This window comes from Labrus mixtus, chromosome 1, assembly GCF_963584025.1.
Source record: "Labrus mixtus chromosome 1, fLabMix1.1, whole genome shotgun sequence".
Taxonomy (NCBI): domain Eukaryota; kingdom Metazoa; phylum Chordata; class Actinopteri; order Labriformes; family Labridae; genus Labrus; species Labrus mixtus.
The window spans coordinates 19,266,992-19,274,491 of NC_083612.1; positions in this window are offsets into that span (position 1 = coordinate 19,266,992).

The following is a 7,500-nucleotide window of genomic DNA, read 5'->3' on the forward strand; positions in this document are numbered from 1 at the left end:
GTCGCTAATGTTTCCCGTTGGAGCATTCATTTCAATATGCCTGATGAATGAAACAAGTGTGTGTCTGTTACATGAGAGCTTCATTGTCTTCTGTGATCGCAGAGGTTGTTGTTCCTTCCCTTGGTCTTTATAATCTGCATTCACAAAATATCTCTGATAAATTACATTATTTACAACACAGAGAGTTTTGTGGTTGAATGGCAACCTGAGACTCTTCACCACTGGTCTGTGTCTGTTTTCAGACCAATGAAATAGACATAAAACATGTCTATAAATGAGCTAAGAGGCTATTGAAGGTGGACTTTGTAACATTTTACAGAACCAGGTTAGCTGTTTCCCAGTTTTTAGACTTTGTGCTAATCCAGCTGCTGGCTTCATGTTTACCACACAGGCTGAGAGTGGTATTGATCTCCTCAGCTTACTGGCAAATGAAACAAAAAGTCACATTTCCCAAAATGTCAAACATGAAAATTTAATTCAGGTGGCAGTAGGTGTCCATCTTATTTAGTTATACATTTCACTCTTACATCGTCACATCTGTAATTGGAAAATTATTTGTGCTTGTGTTACCAGGCGATGTTAGGAAAATGTAAATGTGGGAGGAACAGAGGGAGGCATGGCAATCAGGTTGTTATTGTGTGTGAATGTCTCCTGAAGGTCATAGCACGACTGAGCAACAGATCGCTTTGGTTTTCTCTCTCCTCCCTCCATCTGTCCCCTCCCCCACCTTCACAGTAATGTCATTCAGCCTTGTGTGTCCCTGTCGACGGACAGGCTGTCCCCTCCTGACTTCCATCAAATAGCTGACCTGCTGCTGATGAACAGGACACCGCTCTGATCAATTCACCTTCTGCCCTTCATGTGAACCACTCAGACACTAATCAAAGAAGAGGAGGAGCCTCTTCATCAAGCACAATCTGGTTTGTTTTAAAGTGCTCTGCCCATTCAAGTGCCATTTATCAAAGAAAAGCAATGGAGATTTAATTTGACTTCTCAGAATATGAAAAAAATTGGCAGTATCTTTTAATGAGGTGTCAGGCATGTTCTTCAATGTACGCCGCTTTAATGGTGCGCCCGGGACCAATTACACAGTCACTGTCACAGCCCATCATTCACTCATCATTTATCAGTCACATCAAATTCACTCTCACTCTCAGAGGATCAAAAAAGAAACAACTATCAGTGTCAAAATATTCTTATTTACAGTATAACAAAACATGTTATCTATAAAACTGTTAAAACTTTAAATTCTGCCATATTAAATATAAATAGTATAATAATATTAAATAGTCCTTTTTGTGTGTGCAAAAATCTTTTTTCCTGATGGTTTCTTCAAGGCCAGCAAAGGTCATCCTATCAGTCCCTGAGGTAATAAAAGAGGATTTTACAAACTGTAGCCTCTGACAATTGGAAATCCATCATGATTAATTGATCGGTACAGTGCAGGGAGTATAACCTTATCGTACAATTGATCGTCTAAGACCAGGGAAGACACGAATTGACCAAACTAATTTTGGCCCCTTGACTGCTGAGTTGCAAAATCCACTTTAAATCAATTAGAAAAATTAAAAGCCAACCAAACAAAGGCGGAGGAGCCGCAACGATTAATAATATTCTCAGTACCCATAACTGTCAGTGATGGCAGGTCAGTCAGGATCCTCGTTAAGTAATCATGTCCCTTCATAGCCTGACACTTCCACCTGGAGTGATGGACGGGTTTATACATTGACACTGTGGCAAGGAAGACTCCGATAATATTCTCCCTGAGAGGAGGATCCATCCAAGGGGCCCTCTGATTGATGGACAGATGGCCCAAAAAAACTGGGACAAACAGATCTGAGGGGAAAGACAGGAAACAACAAGAAAGTAAAGACAGGATAAGAAATGAAATAAAAGACAACGATATGTGGATGAGGGAGGAAAAGGCCGATTGAAAGCATATGATGGAAAATGAGAGAGAAAGAAACACAGAAACAAAAAAAGAAAGATGAAGAAAAAAGATAAAACAAATCAGAAAGGAAAGAAAAAAAGTAAAGACAAGGAGAGAAAGGCAAGTTTTTCATGTGAAGGGAATCAAATCTAAATCTTAAAAAGATAATGAAAGGAAGAGAAACAAGAAAGTAGATGTTTATGACCACAGTTGTTTTACAGATATGAAACAGCAGAGGGTGTCAGAGATGAGTTGGTATTATTATTTTGGCATGTTTGTATAAATGCTGCTGAGTGTACAGCTGGTTACCAGTTTGATGAAGACAAATATTGTCTGTTGATGGTTGACAGTTTGAAGACCTTCCTAAGTACAAGGTGAGATTGAAGAGAGAAATGATAGGACTGAAAAGCTCATTCATGTCAGGCAATTATAGAGTATAGAACACAGCTCATTACTGGGAACCTACAGCCTGGCTCAAACCAATTTGAAAATACAATCTGAACCTCTCAGCTCATATTTGATCTCAAATAGGCATTATGGATGCGCAGACCAGAATTCCTCCGGGCAGCTTTTTGGGTGTCTCAACAAGGAGATGCAATATGTGAAGGGGCTAACGTGATGTAAAGTTAGTCTTGTTGGCTGTAAAGATACCGCCAAAATGTGATTAACAAGGCCTTTTTGATTGAACATATAAGAATATGATATAAGTGTCAATGACTACTACAACTACTGTATTTTTTCTTAATATGTGGTAGCAGATTTAGAACATTTCACATTCGTAGCCATTTGTATGTTTCTGAATGTGTTTTGTGGAAAAATCGCCAAAATCTGCTATGAAAAACAAAACAAGAACCTTGCAGATTTCCCATTTCATGTGCATAGATTTTTTTAAACCTTAAAAGACTTCATGATTTATTTTTCTTAATGTCAATAAAGTAGCACAATCAAATTTGATCTGCCAGAATGCAAAAGTGATTCTACAAAGCACAATGGTCTTTTCAAAGCCATCACAACTAGGTTCCCCCTCGCCCTCGTTGGTTTCCCAATTCAAATACATGTTCAGTTGATGGGATGAACTTATTCAGCTTTTCTTCTGAGTTAGCTACTATCTGCTTGAGGGTCGCACACACTGTACGTCCTCCAACATCACACTCCTGTGATGCATCGCAGCAGATACCCCATTCTCTCAAAGCAAAAAGATATGCTTAATTTGGGTAGCATCATTATTTAAGTAGAGGCAGCCTTGAACACTGTCAAGTGATGAATGAATATATATTCATACAGGGGATTCTGGTCCTAGTATTTATTAATATCTAATTTAAACCAGATTCTGTAGTAGACCCATCCTGAATTATAATAGAAGTGATAAGAAAGCAAGCAGCAAACCAAAGCTATTAAGGCCATCAATTTATTCCTATTCCATTTTTGCTCTTTTCAAATGATGGGCTTGAATTAGGGCCATTTTTTTTACTTAATGGAGGTATGTGTTCCTCAGAATTTTAGAAATAATGTTTTACAAAATAAACATACAAAATAATCTTATTATCTGTCTTCCTCTACCAAGGGTTTGGAAGACCACCTGAAGAAGATGCCATTGATAACGTACAGTAGCATATTTAGCTCTGTCATTGATTCTGTCGCACCTGACGGAGAATCGATAAACAATCTGAAAAGCTTAAAGGCTTATCAGTACTTCTCCTCCCTTGTGTATTTAACAGCATACAAGCTAGCAGTTTTGGATTAGTCATCTTTTGACGGATGATGGGAACATCTGCTTTCTATTTTAGGTTTAAGTCTGACACAATGTATAATCCACTAAATTAGTTAATCTAATTTGTTGGTGCGGCCAAAATCAGCACAATGTTTGCCTGAACACTGTGACGTTGTTGCTAATGCTCTGCTAGCTTAGCTTGGTACAGTTTTGTCCAGGTTATCATCCCATCCCCTGTAATAGAGAGAAGTCTTATTATATTAAACCGTTAATATTGAGAAAGGTTGTGTTCACTCATTATCAATTCCCTACAATCTTAAGAAATAACACTTATACACATGTGGAGCATTTAGCTTACTTTTCCAAAGAACACTTAAAACACTTTGGTTTCAAATAATGTTGATAATGGAGTTTTTTCAGGTTGAGTCTTTCTAATTCTAAACATTGAAGTGTTTTTAATACTAAAGTAATTGAGCTCTCTTTCATAATATTTTTTATGGGAAATAATAAGTTAAGATGATATCTTCCAAACAGTTGTGTAAGTCTATCATGTTTGCACAATCAGTCAAAATTAAACAAACTGTATGTTTTGGAAAATATGAACACAGTATAATCATGATGTCTTCATCAAAGAGTATACATTTCACTGAACAATGCACAATGCATCAGCCTACTAAAACAATAATGTCGCATTTTGTTTTGTTTTTCTTTAAATAATATTTTTCTTTCTCTTGAATTGCATTGATTGAGCCTTTGCCCCTTTTGAAAGCCATTTGATCAAGAAGACAAACCTATCTCATGAAGAGGGGATCTGCTTCAACAAAAAGAGAGTTGAAGGGGAAAAGGCAAGACGCCACAAGGCCAAAGGATAGTGGCGGTGTGAGAAGGTGAACATGAGGAAGAAGGAGCTTCGACGGATGAGATAAAAGAGGAGAGAATGAAGGTCAGAGAGGTCAGAGCTGGTGAGAATTAAAGAATGTGGAAGGTTGAGGCCGATGGCCACGCTGCATTCAGGTCAGATTTGTGGCTACAGGGCGTTCAATCAGTCCTTATAGTACCTGGAAGATCCACAGACACAAGGTCAAAATGAAAAGCTTTGAAAGCAATCTCCAAGATAATAGACTCTTGCTCTTTCCAGAGGTGGATCAATGCTGGGCTTGGACTAGGCAGGCCAGGAGAGAGACGTTTTCCTTCTTCATTTTCTAGAGATGGGGCCACTTGCGTCTAACCTTGTCCATTATCAAGACGAGGCACGAAGCACTGGAGTCCAACGGCTTCAATCTCTGTCTCTATGATATTACTGCCAGTCCTCTCTCTCCGCTCCACGCTGCCCCTATCTGCTGCAGAGCCAAGACAGATGGAAAGTATATGAAAGAGGGTCATCAAGTCTCTTCTGAGAGTCCATTATCTTGTACTCTGAGGGAGGAAGAGACTCCGCAAGGTGTTCACTGCCAGTCCCAACCCAATGGGGAATTTGTCTGAGCTCTGAAAGGCAGGGTGGGAGAAAGGCTGGTCCAAAATAATACAGGTCAAGAGTGTCAGATGCAAACACATCATGGTATTCATGGTAGCTAGAAGGGATGAAGTTTACTTTATTGTGCTAGCAACTGTTCCAATGTTATGGAAATGCATGAATAAAAAAGTGAATAGGTTCTGTAGGTGGAGCTTTGTTGTCCACATGTTAACTAAGCGGTAGAAACACTGAAATCTTCCTGTATGTGTGTGTGTGATCAGTGTTACTGCATGGGAATGTGTTAGGAAATTGTGTGTCTGGGAATGTGTATACACACTGCTGTTTGTCCCGTATCGGTATGCTGCCAATTGTCAGACTTGAAGCTGCTCTTTCAAAACAGCAACAAAAGGCCCTTTCCCAAACGTTCTCTGTCTGCAGATACACAGCTCTGCCTCTTGAATGAAGCAAAGCCAGAAGTGCGAAGACAAAGCATGAATAAATGGGGGAACACAAAACAGGATTTATCAACTCATGTAAGCAGAACTATCTAAGAGGTGCAAAGAAAGAGAATGAGGACCAAAGCAAGTCGAGAAGGAGGGGTGTACAGGAAGAAAGAGCACCACTGTAACCAGAGAGGGGAGACATTCCTACAGTGGCTGTCGTTATTTCTTCCCACCCGGACTTTTATTCTGGTTTGGAGAGAAGCTCTGGCTGCGTCCCGTGTGGTCGCTGCTGCAGTGTGACCAAGTCCAGATGGCCTCCTCTCTTTCTACTCTGTTTCTGCAACGTGCTGCTGGGAATGTGACAGACGCCCAGCATCACTAACGGCCCGCAGGGAGGAAAGAAAGACAGACAAGAGGGGTTTTAAGCCAGAGAGGAAAGACTAACTCATTAACAGGTTTAGGAAAAACATAAAAACATAATGATGTTGTTAGTTGTTCTCATATAGCATTACAATAGTTGTGAGATACTGATTTCTTTGACTTTTTCAACCAAAAAATGGGTTTGGGTTACCCAGTTAATGCACTGAATCTTGAACATTTTGAAGCACTTTGACCAAGCACTTGCCCAAAAAGTTGGTTCTCAGTAAGATCCAAAAAGCAGCGTCCATCACCCAGATTGCAAAGTATGACTTACAGTAATCAGTGAGTGTTTTTAAAAGAAAGATGAAGGAGAATGCAACAGTAACTTCTGGTCTCCTTAAATCAATGATAACAGACATTCTTTATAAAATTATTTCATCTCGAAATTTGTGGAAAGACAGGCTGGTTCAACTAATGAGAAAAAATTTGAACAAAACATATCTCTTGAAATTAAACATACAGAGCAGGGTAAGACCATACTACTTCCAAAAACCCTGATAAGAACCACTTCTAGAACAACTGCTAAACGCTGACTAAGCAACATTTGCCAAATATTAACTCCCAAATAATGTCAGGGGATCAAGTAAAGTCAAATGTGTACAACATCCATCCATGCATCCAGTGCTTATCCTGTTCCGGGTAGTAGGGACTGGAGCCAATCCCAGCTGTCACTGGGCAAGAGGCAGGTTACACCTTGGGCAGTTCGCCAGTCAATCAAAGGGTTGACATATAAGATGGACAGCCAGGCAAACCTGCACCTATTTGAGGAATAGTCTCACCAAATTGACAAGCTAACAACTACAAGTATGTCTCTGGACTGTCAGAGGAAGTCGTAGTTCCGGGAAAGAACATGCAAACCCCACACAGGAAGGTGTGTGAAATCTGGCCGTTATCAAATGAAGAACCCTCTTGCTGTGGCTGTATTAAAACCCTTATTTTGAAAATTAAAAGAATAAGGAACCAATCAATCGGCATTTGGCTCTATTACGTAGAGCTTGACCAGGTGACGGAGAGGTGAGGAAAAAAATAGTGGATGTTTTTAAACCTAATATTAATATATTTAACCCCCTAAATCGATCAAACACATTTACCAGACAGGATAAGGAAACAAGGATTAACTCCATTCTGCAGGTTGGACACAGATCAGACCATGAACGACTATGTGAATAACTGATAATCTTTTGATTTTCCTTTACCATTTTTATTCACAGATTAACAACCACATCTCCACCACTCACAGTGAATTTGTCTTGACTGTTGTTTGAAAGAATGCCATCCCGATCTTGTCAGATCTGAAATGAAACTGACACAGAGAGCTTCATCATTATAGCCTCTGACCAGCTGACCGTGAACCGCTATCTGCCAGCTGCTCCTCTCCTCACACTCCTCACAGCTACACAGGTGCACCCACCCAGTCTATCTAACCTCTGAACACCTCGACCTCCTGCAGACCCGCCCCCTGCCCTGCAAGTCCCCGCTCATCTATTATCACTGACAGACAGGCAACAAACACGTCTGTACACACCTCGTAACAAGCTCACAA